The sequence below is a fragment of the Manis javanica genome, chromosome 5 (assembly GCF_040802235.1).
Source record: "Manis javanica isolate MJ-LG chromosome 5, MJ_LKY, whole genome shotgun sequence".
In the NCBI taxonomy this organism is placed as follows: Eukaryota; Metazoa; Chordata; class Mammalia; order Pholidota; family Manidae; genus Manis; species Manis javanica.
In genome coordinates, this window is record NC_133160.1 from 131,608,523 (window position 1) to 131,622,286 (window position 13,764).

Genomic DNA, 13,764 nt, shown 5'->3' on the forward strand with positions numbered 1-13,764 from the left:
GGAGCTTTAAAGGTTTGGCATTCGAGAAAGTTAACACCCACTTTGAGTAAGAGGCTAGTTTAGCTTTGTGGTAGGGTCCCCATAACAAGGCAGTGCTGACATGCTCAGGGGCTTTATCAGGCTCATTAAGAGTCTCCCTGATCCAAGACCACCCCACCATGAGTCAAGTGCCCTAGTCCCCAAACTTAAGTCAATTGGCTTTGGAGTCAACCACCCATCCTGCCTCAACCTTGCTCAGGGGAGGAGAAAGTCAGGTGGTCAGAGAAACTAAGAGGAATGAAGAAGAGGATCCCCCTTGTTCCATCTTGCATCACTGGGGACCAGGTGTGAGGCTAGAATACACTGGCAATGGATGGCTGAAGGGGAGGAGGTGCCTGCTCTCTCCTTCACCCACTGCTTTGGGCACAGACAGGCTTAAGACACTCTAAAAGGTGCGTTTGCTGCCAGCACGGCTCTTCAGCTGTCTTCATTAATAATGTAAAACAGGACACTTATATTTTCATAATTTTCATAATCTCTTCACCATTTATACCCCCTTTGGGATAATTTTATTTCTTTGAGTTCTTTCAAAATGAAAATAATAGTCCTAGTATGCATTTGAGGAGGCATTGGGAAATTAGGAAGGTCCCCATAAATGTTGCCACCCCCAGGCAAGTTGTAACAAACACCCAGTAATAACTTAAAATGTTAGACAACTCTCCCAACTGTTGCATTTTAAATTACTTGGAAGAAAAGAAACAGGATCCGATATAAACTGCTAAGGAGTTACTTCCTAATGCTGCACCCTGAATTAAACTCACCACCCACTTCCTCAGAGGTATTTGCTTGGAAAGCTATCACCCAAATTAAAGAGAGTGAGCAGAGATGGATACATAGTAACTACCCAGTCAATAATTTAAATGTAAGTAATGAGAATAAATTCACCTGCTCATCAATGGGACTTTGTGCAAATGAAGAAATCTGCATGGAGGGCCCTCCCCTCAGACTCAGGCACCCCCTACTTAGGGGCTTTTCCTTCCATTTTCCCTCCAGAATCAAGAAATAGTAAAAGAGCAAGAAACCGAACACTCCCTGCCCCACGTCCTTGGACGACACTGGGGGTGGCACTTCTGCCTGCAGCGATAGTCGAATGATTTTTTTCAGATTTGCTAGTGGAGGAGCCAAAAGCACTCTCCCGAGGCCAGTTCTGAGGGAGGGAGTCTGTCTGGACCTCTCGAGAATTAGGTGTGCTGATCCCACAGGGAGCGCTTCTCTGCCCCAATTCCCACTTCGCTGCATGCTTTTCTGCCCATCTCTCCTTCCCTTGTCCAGAACATTACTTGCCAATGCTTGAAATGCATACTTAATAGCATTCTTTTTTTTCTTCAACTAATTGTACTAAGGAATCAGGTTACTGTTACTATTATTATTACTGCTCATAATAACAATAGCTAACATTTTTGAGCTCTCAACTAAGTACTAGGTTCCTATCCTAAAGAGTCACTTCACCCTTATACCAACCGAATGAAATTGGAGCTGTGTGGTGGGTTTTGGGGAGGCCTGATAACCTACATCCCTGCTTCCCACTGGAATGGAGAACTGATAGACATGGGTATCTGGAAAACAGAGACCAAAATGTTCTTTGTTATACTACAGCTGATAAGGAAGAGCATGGCTTAGGATTTAGCTTCCTAATGCTGGACCCTGGATTAAACCCACCACCCAGTTCCAAGCAGTTCCAGATCATCACAGAATCACCTCCAGGAATCTGGCCCCATAAAACTTAGAGCAGAACTGTACTTGTCCTTTCTGTGAACAGCCAGATATGGAGTAGGTGTGGAGAGGAGTTATAGGGAGCAGAAAGAGGCCAGGATTACCTACTTCATGGAAACTCGAAGCAAGAGTGAAAAAGACTTCAATATTGTTATTATCCCTAGGGTCATGTAGGTGGTACACTAAATACAATGTGTACTTTTCCTGACCAAACTCTATTCCTGTGTGCTGAGCCATGAGGGGACTCTACACCCTGAGGTGAGTGGTAGAGAAATTAGGGTTCATGGACCACCACTTTTCCCAACATGATTGTCAGAAGCCTCGAGGGACATACTCCTGTACCTATCCCTTATCTGTGCAATCCCACAAGTACTAAATGCCTGTTATGAGTCTGGAACTATGTAGCTAGATATTTCAGTAATATTTGAGTAAGTTTATGAATGAATGAACTTTATGGAATTAATGAATCCTATGGAACTCATCATTTCTATCCCTTCAGTTTTTTCTCATTTATTTCAGCACACTCTGTGCCCAATCCTGTTATAATCCTGATAATCTTGGTCACAGAGTACATTGGGAATTCCAGAGCCTGCTCAAAATGGAAATGAAAGAAGAGCAGTGGGGACAGCAGAAGACAAACCTTTCCAGAGAAGGTTCAGCAGCCCAACCCCAAGGCCAGAGTCATGGTGAGCTCAAGTGTGCTATCGTACTGGGACTCATAGGGTCGGAACCAAGTGTGTGGGGCATGGAGTTGGCCTCTTGGCAATATTTGAGTGTGTTATACCTGCATAGGTCAGAAAAGAATCAGAAAGCTGGGTCCAACCCTAGGAAAAAGAGCTGGAAAAGACAGGAAGTCAAGGTCCCAGCTGACTGGGGATTTGGGGCAGCCTCTAGTCCCAGAGGAATTTGGTATGGACCTGGGAAGTAAGGATGGACTGAAGGCTAGACAAGTGGACAAATCAAATGCACTTCAAACACAGGGAGGGAGGCAGACGGTAGATTGTTGAGTGGGAGGAGGGTGCCCCTCTCCAGGCCTCTGGATACCTAACTTCCCTGTGCCAATGGGAAAGAAGGAAGTTCCCCACATACCACAATACTAGACGTTGGCTCAGGATAGAGGTGAACACAAAGCCCATGTGCTCTTAATGATGGTGGCAGAGGATGGGTGCAATCACTATTTTCCAAAGGTAACTGGTTAACTCCAACTAATTAATATTGTCCAAAGCAGGCTTCTTTTTAAAGAGGAGTTGTCATTAATAATTACTAAAGCTGATGACTGAGAACTGACTCTCCTTTGTAATCTTCCAGAAATATTTGCCGAGTCTGCCTCAAAGAAGCAGACTGACCCCAGGAGCAGGTGTACAGAAATGGGAAACAGTGATTCCACACTCCCTTCCTCTCCCAACCTAGGAGGCAGGATGCAGCAGCCCCCATGGCTGGCCGGCCCTCACCACACCCCACACCACCCGAATTCACCTGCAGCTGGGTAGACAGCTTCAGCCTGCTGACAGCTTCCCACTCAGGTGCTGCCACTGCCTGTTGCTCCACCTGAGGGCTCTCATACCACGGGGCTTGCTCTGATGGAACAGCCCAGAAGTGTGGGTTTATTAACTCCCCTGTAGGGGCAACTTTCAACCAACAGGAAACAGGAATTGGTGGATTACTCCCCGCCTCCTGGTGTCCAGGTGGATCGCCTGTGGCGGCTCCATGTGCTTTCTCAGGAACCCTCCATGGGATTGAGCCCTCTTGCCCACAGCAGTAACTTGTTGGCTTTTCTCTCCGCCCTCTATTGCTTAATCTACTACCTCACTGCTTCTTGGGACCACCTGCCACATAAAATACCTGTACCCAAGTCTTGTCTCAGGATCAGCTTTGAGAAGAATCCAAGCTAAGACACTGGGTAGCAAAGGAAACCTCAGTCAAATCTATGTTTACTGAGGCTCTATTTGTGCTGAACCCTAGAGATAAAAAGGTAAATAAACCAAAGTCCCTGCTCTTGAGAGAAAAAGGAGGTGGCCAAAGCAAACAGACATACTGAGACCAAGTCACCAGGGCTAGATCTCTTAGACAGATATAGATATATAGATATAGGTGTCCCAGAAAGAGAGAGAGAGAGAGAAAGATTTATTATGAGCAATTGGCTTATGCAATTATGGATGCTGAGAAGTCCCAGGATCTGCCATCTGCAAGCTGGAGATACAGGAAAGCCAGTGATATAATTCCAGTCCACATTGGAAAGTCTGAGAACCATGGTAGCCCATGGTGTAAATGCCAGTCTAAGGGCAAGAAAAGAACAATCTGGTTTCTGAATGAGTTTGTCCAATTGGAGACACAGCAAGAGATTGGAGGAAAGAGGGAGGGGTTGAGCACTACCTATTCCTCCTTGCCCTCCCACAGTTCTGGCAGCAACTGTGCTGTTTCTCTACCTAAGGCCACAACCCTGGCCAGACAACTGCTTTTCCATTAATGCTTCCAGCAAACTCTGGTATCATCATTCATTCTGCTTTCCCTTTAGGCCTGGGATGGTAATGGCTTCCTGCTGTTACCAGTCCCTGGGTGCCTTTAACTCTGTCACATTGCTCTTCAGTAAACCCTTGGAGAGTGCCTTCTGGCTCCTGCTGGGACCCTGACTGATAGAGTTAATTGTTTTACCCAAACAAGGTCTGATGAGGACTGACAGCAAGCAGAGGCAGTAGGAGTGTAGAAGAACAGAGATTCAAGAGCTCTCGGGCTATCAGCTAGGGCTGGGATCTCATCCGAAGGCTTGACTGAAGAAGGATCCACTTCCAAGCTCACAGTTATTGGCAGAACTCAGTTGGATTGAGGACCTCAATTCCTTGCCAGCTATTGGTTGGAGGCTGACCCCAGCTCCTCCCCATGTGGGCCTCCCCAACAAAGCGGACTGCTTATGGAAGTCAGTGAGAAAGAATATTTCAGCAAGACAGAAATCACAGTCTTATATACACTGATGAGAGCAGTGACATCCTATCACCTTTGCCATATTCTATCAGAAGAAAATCCTATAGATGACTGATGCCCACACTCAAGGGAGGGATTACACCAGAGTGACTATCAGGAGGTCAGGGTCCTTGCCATTTACAGCCTGCCTGCCAAGGTTGTGGGAAGTGCTGTGTGTGTGATTCCTGGAACTTTTACTTATAAGTGGTACCATTTATCTAAAGAGAGAATTGAAGAACCAGAGGATGAGGTTTGAGGGACAGAGTGGGGTAGTGAATCTTAGGGTCCATGGGAAGCAGAACAGGAGGTCATCTCCTGAGATGTTTAGGAGAGACTTGGGTGTCAGGGACAAAGGACAAGGTCAGGCCATGGGGACTCTGAAGGAAGTTTTCTGGTTCTGTTCATTTTTCAGAAAAGTCAAGTTGTAAAATAGACCTATGACCAAATTCTCTGTAGCAAAAATGCCAGGGGAGAAAACACACTTGTATTTTCAAGAGCAGGAACTGCATGTCTTAAAGGATGCATTCCCACGTTTACTGAAAGAGAGCAAGAACCGGACTGATTGTCTCAAGTTCTGAGTTTATTCCCAGAAGAAAAGACTTAGGCTTCTTCAGAGAGAAAAATGATTCTTACCTGGACCTCTGGAGTGCCTGTGAGTGAGAGCTTTGAATTCAGAGATAAGGTAGTTAAAGGGCTGAGCAGGATGTGGGACACTGTAAGAAACCCAGAGGTAGGAAGCCTGGAAACCCTCATTCTGCTCCCAGAAGCAGCTGACCTGCTCCATAGAGCACTGATGCTTAGCTCTGCGACAGGCAGCCTGTTGCAAAGCCTCCCTGAACCTCAGTTTCCAGGCCTGTTCCATGGGGAGATCATCTGTCCTACCAACTCTCCTGAGCTGTCCTGAGGCCTAGGCAAGAGCATTTCTCCCACAGATGTTCAGAAGGTACCTATTATATGCAAGGCCCTGCAGTAACAACAAAGGGAAATGAACCCTCTCCTTGGTTAGCTTACGGCCTTGTTTATATGTGTGAGCCTTTAAAAATTAGAGAGTGGTCAATAAATGTGAAAAGTCACCCACAAAACACATTCCATAGAGCCAATGCCATCACTTGGCCTAATGTACAAAGCAAGGGTGGATGGAAACCTCACTGAACTGCCCACTAGATTCTCTTTATTATGCAGAGTCCGAAGTTTTCTGACATGATCATTCTTTTTACCAATACTTAGCCATTCCCTTAACAAACATGTCCTGAAGTCATTTCAAAAATCAAACTCATTTAATACCACAGGATATAGAGGCAAGAGAATCACATACCAGCTACCTGTCCTTGAAGAATACCCATAATCTCTTTGCACCTCAGTTTCTTCCTCTGTAAGATGGTAATAATAGCAATAATAAAATTATAATCCACCTCAAATGAGAACACCAAAGGAGAGAATGGAAACAAAATTGTTCTTTCAACTCCTCAAGGATAATATCAATGCAAGCTAATTTTACCACCTGCTGTGTGTTTCAGCTCAGTCTGTGGGTCCTGGGGGTAAATCCATCACCATGCAGCTGCAGCTGACGTTGGCAGAGAACTGAGTCATTGTTAAGAGTGATTCTCTCCCCCAAAACACTGGCATTCTGAATCCTCTGGCCCTTGCTAACAGAAATGGAAACCAAGGCACAGATGCTTCAGGGGTTACCAGCCCCGCTTTTCCAGGTGAGATGGTTTGTCTGTGACCACACAGCTGCCAGCATGGCTACAGACATTGTCAGAGGCACACAGGGGCCATGCCAGCTTTCAGCTTCTGCACTGACCCTAATGGTGACCAAGGGTCCCAAACCCTCATGAGTTGAGGTAAACCCTGGTTCTGAGTTCCAAAATACTACAGAAAAATTCTAAAACAATCTGGATTGATCAGAATGGTTTGAAACCATTAAAAATATAGGATGGATGTGAAATTTTTTTACTTTTAGTTTTGTTGGATAACATCTATTTTTTTAAAGAAGATAGGCAAAGATGGGTACTCACTATACCTTAAAACCCATTATGTGCAGGTAAAAAGGAGGCTTCAGCTCCTGTTGGCAGTTGCCTTCCTGCCGTGGGTATGAGCGTCCCCCAGGCCAGTCAGCCACACTCTCACCTGGCTCCCCTCACACCAGGGGCGGGAAGGAGATTATCGCCCCCTCCCTTATCTACTCTCTTCTTCTTCCCTCTTAATAATAGACCCCCAGTGACCAAGTTTTAGCAAAGCCTATGGCCACAGAGGTAGAAATAAAATTCCCAGGAACCCTTGCAGCCAGGCATGGTCATATGACTAAGTTTGTGCCTAAGGAATTGGGGCACAATTTCCCTAAAAGGAAATGATTAGCCATGGACTTTGCTTCCTCTCCTCCTCTCTGACTGGAATGTGAATTTACACTGGTATTGCTCTAGCCCTGGCTATATATATAGGGCACCACCCTAGGGGACAGCAGAATAACAAACTAGAAGGAGGCTGGGTCTTTGCTTAGAGCCATTAATCTAGACCTATCACCACCTATTTCCAAATTATTATGTAAGAAAGATACAAGCTCCTATCATATTTAAGCTACTGTACTTGGGAGTACTTTTGTTATAGCAGCTAAGCCTGTACCCTAAAACACATGTGTGTTTGTGAAAATACTGACTGAAATGTAGTATGACTCTACCATCAAAAAAATTGTAATTGATCAGCTCTAATCAGATATTAGGCCTGTGACCGGGACACTGAACATCAAAGGGCATAATAAGTGGTGAGGAGCTTCAAAGAGCATGGGCTTCATTTTCACACTCAACACAGCTTATAGGCAAGTATGAATTTCTTGGATCACTAAGTACATGGAAAAATGTTTCATGGTGGGAGACATGAAGGGCTGAGGGAGGAAAAAAGGGTTGAACCTTAATTCAGCACTTACTGCATACCAAAGACTGTACTCCACTTTCCATCCTGCCAGTGGTCGGAAGCAAATATTATCCTCCATTTCTACTCCCTCCACTGTATCTCAGATAATGAAAGGGGCTTAAAAAGGCTTGATTTGTCTGAAATCCCCAAGGGTCAGAGCTAGAATTTGAACCCTAGTCCACGGGTGTCAAAGCTACTTCTAAAAAATGAAGAATCAATAAGAATAAAAGTAGATTGTCACCTCACAGCAATCATGACCCTTAATAGTATGAGCTTTTTACACTCATCTTAGAGCTCTGATAAGACCAAGAGAAACACAGTTCTAAACAGGCAAAAGGACCATGTATTTTCTTCTTGTGAAATGTTGGTGTACATTGCCCACCTCATCTCTGCATTCCTCTGCTTCAAATGGGAAGCTGCCTTAGGACACAGTGTTTCTTGAGTACCTGCCCATGATGCCATTCTATCCCACCCCACAGCTCCTAATTCCTAGGCGTCTCCATTCCACCACTGGTAGAGTTGGTTCTCCAGGGGGCCAGGATTGATTTGGAAGGGCCAAAATCTGCAACCAGACTCACTCACCCAGACAAGTTCCAGGAGGCGAACATGCCCACAGGTGTTGGGATTCTAGATCAAGTCCTTACTCTCTTCAAGCTCATATTCAAGTGGAGAAAGAAACAGACAGTAAACACGTACACATATGCAATGAAGACACGGTACATGGGAGAGGGGACAGAGCCAGGATAGGAGGTGGCTCTCCTACATTGGGAGGTCGGGGAAGGCCTCCCAGAGGAGGACCCGTGAGGATGTTTCATCTGAATGGACTGAGGGATGGAGGGAGCCGAAAGGTGGGGAGGAGTGCTTGAGGATGAGGAATCGCAAGGACAGGGACACCTGATACAGGTGTGCTCTTGAGAACCAGCAGGAAGACCAGTAGAGCAGGAAGGTTAAAGGATGAGTTTCGGGACTCCCTGCTCCTGTCTCTCTTCCTCATGGTGCCTATAGTCCCTACAGGGACTGACGTGGTGGTACTCCCCTGCCCAGACTGGAATTCAGGTCTCTATTCTCTGGAAGCAGTTGGGAACCAACATGTCACTAGTCCGGTTACCAAGACAGGGCATGAGGCCAGGGCACCGATACCAGATCTGAGTGCCAGGTGGTGACTGGGTCTCAGGAGCCAGGCAGCGGGCCTGTTAGTAGAACTGCAACGTGAGATCAGAGTCAACAAAGGGGGCAGGGCGTCTAGACATGGGATCTCCAGGGAAGGGAGTCCACACTGCTCACCCTCAGCCCCATACAAACTGCTGATGACTTGTCTCTTTGTCCTCCATTCTAAGCATATCTGCCATCTGGCCAGACACACTCTGCCTCAGATTCTCTGAACTTGCTAATGCATCTCTCTGGAATCCCTGCCCCTGGATATGCTCAAGCTCTCTTCCTCACCTACTTCAAGGAGCACAGTGTCACCTCCTCAGTGAAGCCACCTTGACCATCTTCTTCCAAATTGCAAGTACAGATTCTGCAGAGAAACTCCCTGGCTAAGGAGGAGAACACTGGGAAAGATAAGGATGGAAACCAAAATATCACAGCACTTTAGGGGGCAAGTCAGGCAGCTGTTCATTCTGTATACCCATACTGGCACAGGGGACTCCCCTCTAAGTGTCTTGAGAGATTTGGGGGACTGAAATTAAAACCCCAGCACTCATAGAGATGCCACTGATACTTGGGTCTGAGCACACGAATTTTTAAAAAATGGAGGGGATTATAGATAATACATGTACAAGGTTCAAAATTCAAAACATACAAAAGGGTATTTCATAGAAATTCTTCCTGCCCCTCTTGCCATTCAACTACCTACTCCCCCCAGTAAAGTCCTCCAATGTCATCAGTGTCTGCTGGACCATCCCAGAGATATTTTATAGATATCCTACCAAGTATGTTTATATTTCCCACATTTTACCCAGTGTTAGCATAGTGTACATATGTATTTTGCTTTCTTCATTTAAATGTCATAAAGGTATCCTCATCCCGGCTTCTTCATTCCTTTTCATATGTGCCAAGTAATCTCTTTCGGTGTACTATCATGTTTTATCTAAGCAGTTCCCTGTTGATGAATATGTGGCTATTTCTATACTTTTTGTTAAAACCAGTACTGCTGAGAACAACTTTGGCACAGGTCATTCACCACGGGTAAACCCAGGAGGCATAACAGCTGTATGAAGGGTATGAGCATTCCGTTTTGATAGACAGCACCAAACCATCCTTCTTAGGGAAGGCTCTTTGTTTGAGGGGGTGTGTGGTTTAATATGAGCCCTCTCAGGCAGAGAAGCTAAGACTGCTTCAGCACAAAATCCACCACTGCAGTGCTCAGGGACTGGCACACCGTTGAGTTCAATACATGTTTGTTGCTAAGTAAACGGGAAGATAAATAAGTGGAGAAGTTTGGAGAGATGAATATTCAACCACCCACTGATGAAATTCAAGTCTGATGCAGTATAGCCTCCTCCCAGGAGCTCTGTCTACACTTGTTCCTCTGCGTTTTGTTGTCAGAGCCACAGCGTTATTAATTGTGCTCTGCTTCACATGTGTTTTTTTGTGTCCTCTAATTAGGGCAAATTCCTAGAAGGTCAGGACCAAGAGATTAGCAGTTAAGAGCATGGCAGAAGGAATCCCAGCTCCACCATGTACTAGCTGTAGGACTCCAATCAAGCTACTGAAATGACATGGCACCAGTTGCCTGGTATGCTAAGTGGAGATGATCACTCTTGTATCCACCTACCTACCCTGTAGGTGGGGTTGAGGGAATTGAACACACCAATGTGAGTAAACAGCTTAGAAGGTGCTTGTCCAATAGCAAGCCTTCAGCAAATGTCGACTGTTCCTTGTGGTTGTGCCTCCATTGTGTCTCGTCTGTTGTTTAGAGGAATGGTAGGCAAATGAGAGGCATTCCAATCATATTTTACCACTGACTCCATTGAACTTTAATTAACTCATTTTCATTAGAAGATACCATTCTTGCCAGTATGCATGCTGCTTTTGATTTCTGCTGCACATCTCAAACCTTGTCTTGAGCAAGTACATTAACATATTCCATGAATATTTAACTTTATTCACTGTGAGCCCAGATTACAGTAGTAAATAGGACAGCAAAATATTTGCCCTCATGAAGGCTTCATTTTTAACAGAGAGACAGGCCAAGGAGGTTAATAAAAGAGGCAGCCACTCTCAGGAATTCACTGCATGAAATGACTGTGTTTTGGAAGTCGCAGAGGCAAAATTATCCAAATTGTCTGTCAACACCTCCCAAATGTACCTGGCTATTTGCTTGGCTCTCTAGTTCATTTGCTTTAGCTATAAAACTCTACCTAAATTCTCCAAATTTCTTCTTTCTTGAATATCTCTTTGATCAGATCCACTCTCCTCCTCACCTCCTTGAGCTTGCTTCTCAAATATAGTTGCTAATGATGTGTGCATGTGCCAGACTTGAACAAATGTTGAGCTGCAAACTGCTCTGTGTCTGTTAATTTCATCCTCAGCTCAAGCAGGGATCCTTGAGTTACAACAGATGCTGCCTCCCCGGGGCTTTAGCGCCCATCGATCAGCTTTGTTGACGCGGAAGGAAAGGAAAGTTTTCTCCATGACTGCCATTTGAATATAATTTATTGTTCTGAAAGAAAATGAAAAGAAGAAAAGGGCCTGACAGGCTATAACACAAATGAATGGTGACTGATGACACTCAAGTTTCAAGTTTCAGTTTCAAAGGAACATGCTTTTAAGCCAAAAAATGATTGCAACAATGAGGTGAAACTCTCCACAACTGTGCTTAATGGGCTTCTTTTAAATGGTCAAGGTGCCTGTTGGGATCCTGTGGGAAGTCCAGATTGATAATTATAAAAAAGAAAATAATAAAATAATCACAGAGCATTTATGAGCAAGGACACCATCAACAGCCTGCCCGAGCCTGGATCCCAGTTCCATCCTTGGATAAGTTACTTTCACATGTCATCCTGTGTACATGAGGGTCATAGTAGCTCCTCAGCTGTGGGATAGTGGGGAAGTTGAAATAAGTTATTATACAGAAGGTGATTAGAACAGTGCCTGGCACTTATGGAGTCCCAGATCGATGTTTGCTCCATTGATTGTTACTAATAGAGAATTTTGCTCTCTGCCAAGCCCTGACCTAAGCTTGTCTGTCCACAGCTTCATGTAGTTCTCACCACCGCCTCCATTATGACACAGGATTGCCCACACTCATTAGAGGAGGGAATGGTCATGGACTTGTCTTCCAAACCCACTTGAATTTCTGACTTTGCTCTTACTCTTATTTAGGTTTTATATGAGTGTATCCTGTATATTCATTTATTTGCATTTCCAATTATGTATAGAAAAAATTTCTGAAGACTGGAAATAGTCGAAAACTGTTAAAGGATTATGAGGATCTACTATTCTTCCATTTTTCTGTATTTTGCAATTTTCTAAAAATAATTGTGTAGTACAATGGAACATATAAAATGAATGTTTAAAAATGGAGAAAGAATTATTCCTTTCTCCTTCTTCCTCAACTAATTTCATCAACCTCCTCCTCAGAGCACATTGACAAGAAATGAGGCTCTCAGTAGCACAAGGAGGACAAGACTGGTGGGTGCCGTTCTCGCCATTTGCTGAAGGGCTGCTGCTCTGACCGGGAGCTCACCTGACCTGTGAGATACCTGAGTCCAGGCAACAACATAACTTCACCTGAGGAATGTGTTATACACATGCTGTACTGAGAAACACTACACCTGAATGAAGGTACCTGCATTTCCTAAATCATTTAAAATTGAATGAAAATAAATAACATCAGTAGCACCTCCCCTATGAAAGGGTGGATTGTTTAAATTTCAGGGGGTTTTGTTAGTTCCTTGTGAACTGGGCATGTCTATTATCAGGGCCCTGGCCTGCATCCACAGTTAATTAGATGTTACCTTACAGATAGAGAGACCATTTCTCCTTTAACAATACCGCTCAGACTTTCATTTATCTTTTCCGGTTTCCTGCTCACTTGAAAATCCGTTGAGAAGAGATGATAGGCTTGATAAATTGAATAAAAAAGGGAAAAAATAAAATAAACATAGTCCTTCCTCAAATTTGCCCCATAGAAGAAAGCAGCATGAAAGCCCTAAGGTTGATTGTCTAAGCTCAAGCATACAATGGAAGGACCACTCAGTCCATCTACAGTCTCTGCAAACCTTTGGCCTTTCCTGGAAAATGGGTGACAGCAATGGAAACAAGGCATATATTCTCCCACTCCAATTGCAACTCAGTGTTACAATAGAAATACTATGGGACAAATTGGAATTGTCCAAAGTGTCAAAATGTGATAGAACTTTCTATCAGTTACATATTACCAAAAGAATGCTGTGTAATAAGTAACCCACAATTTAGTAGCTTAAAATAGCAACCATGTATGATCAGCTGGATGGTTCTGTTCACCTGGGCCACTCAGCTCACCTTGATTGGGTTCATCCATGCATCTGTGGTCAACTGGTGGTTGGCTGGGGGCTGAGTCTCCATTGGCCTGAGTTGGCCCTAATCCACAGTCAGCAAGCTAGTGTGGATGTGCACACAATCTCTGAGTTCTAAGCTCAGAAATGATACTCTGTTGCTTGCACTGCCTTCCATCTGCTGAAGCGAAATAGAAGCCCATCCTAGAGTTCAGGGATGGGGAAACAGATTTGACCTATTGATGGGGACAGCTGCAAAGTCCTGTTGCAAAGGGTGTGGCTACAAGGAGGGGTGAAAAACTGGAACCACATTTGCAACCAACCTACCCCAAACTTGAAACATGATGGCATGTGCAATTAGCAGCAGCAATTGTGAAATCTATTTTTTTCATGATTGAAAATTGTTCTGAGACAGTGTAAATCATAGAATTTTCATCAAAACAGAAGCCAAAAATCCTCAAAATGCTAACCAAGGACCATCTGAGAAGACATCAGCCACCACCATATCAGATCTTGCTCCTGTCCCCCCACCAAGAGAGCTTTTCTCCCCATGAGTCTCTGATCACAGGGTTTTCTAACATAATCAAGTTTTGACAAAAAATAGAAACATGATGTGGGCAATTATTCTGTACCTGAAAAACACCCTCTTTTAAATGGAACT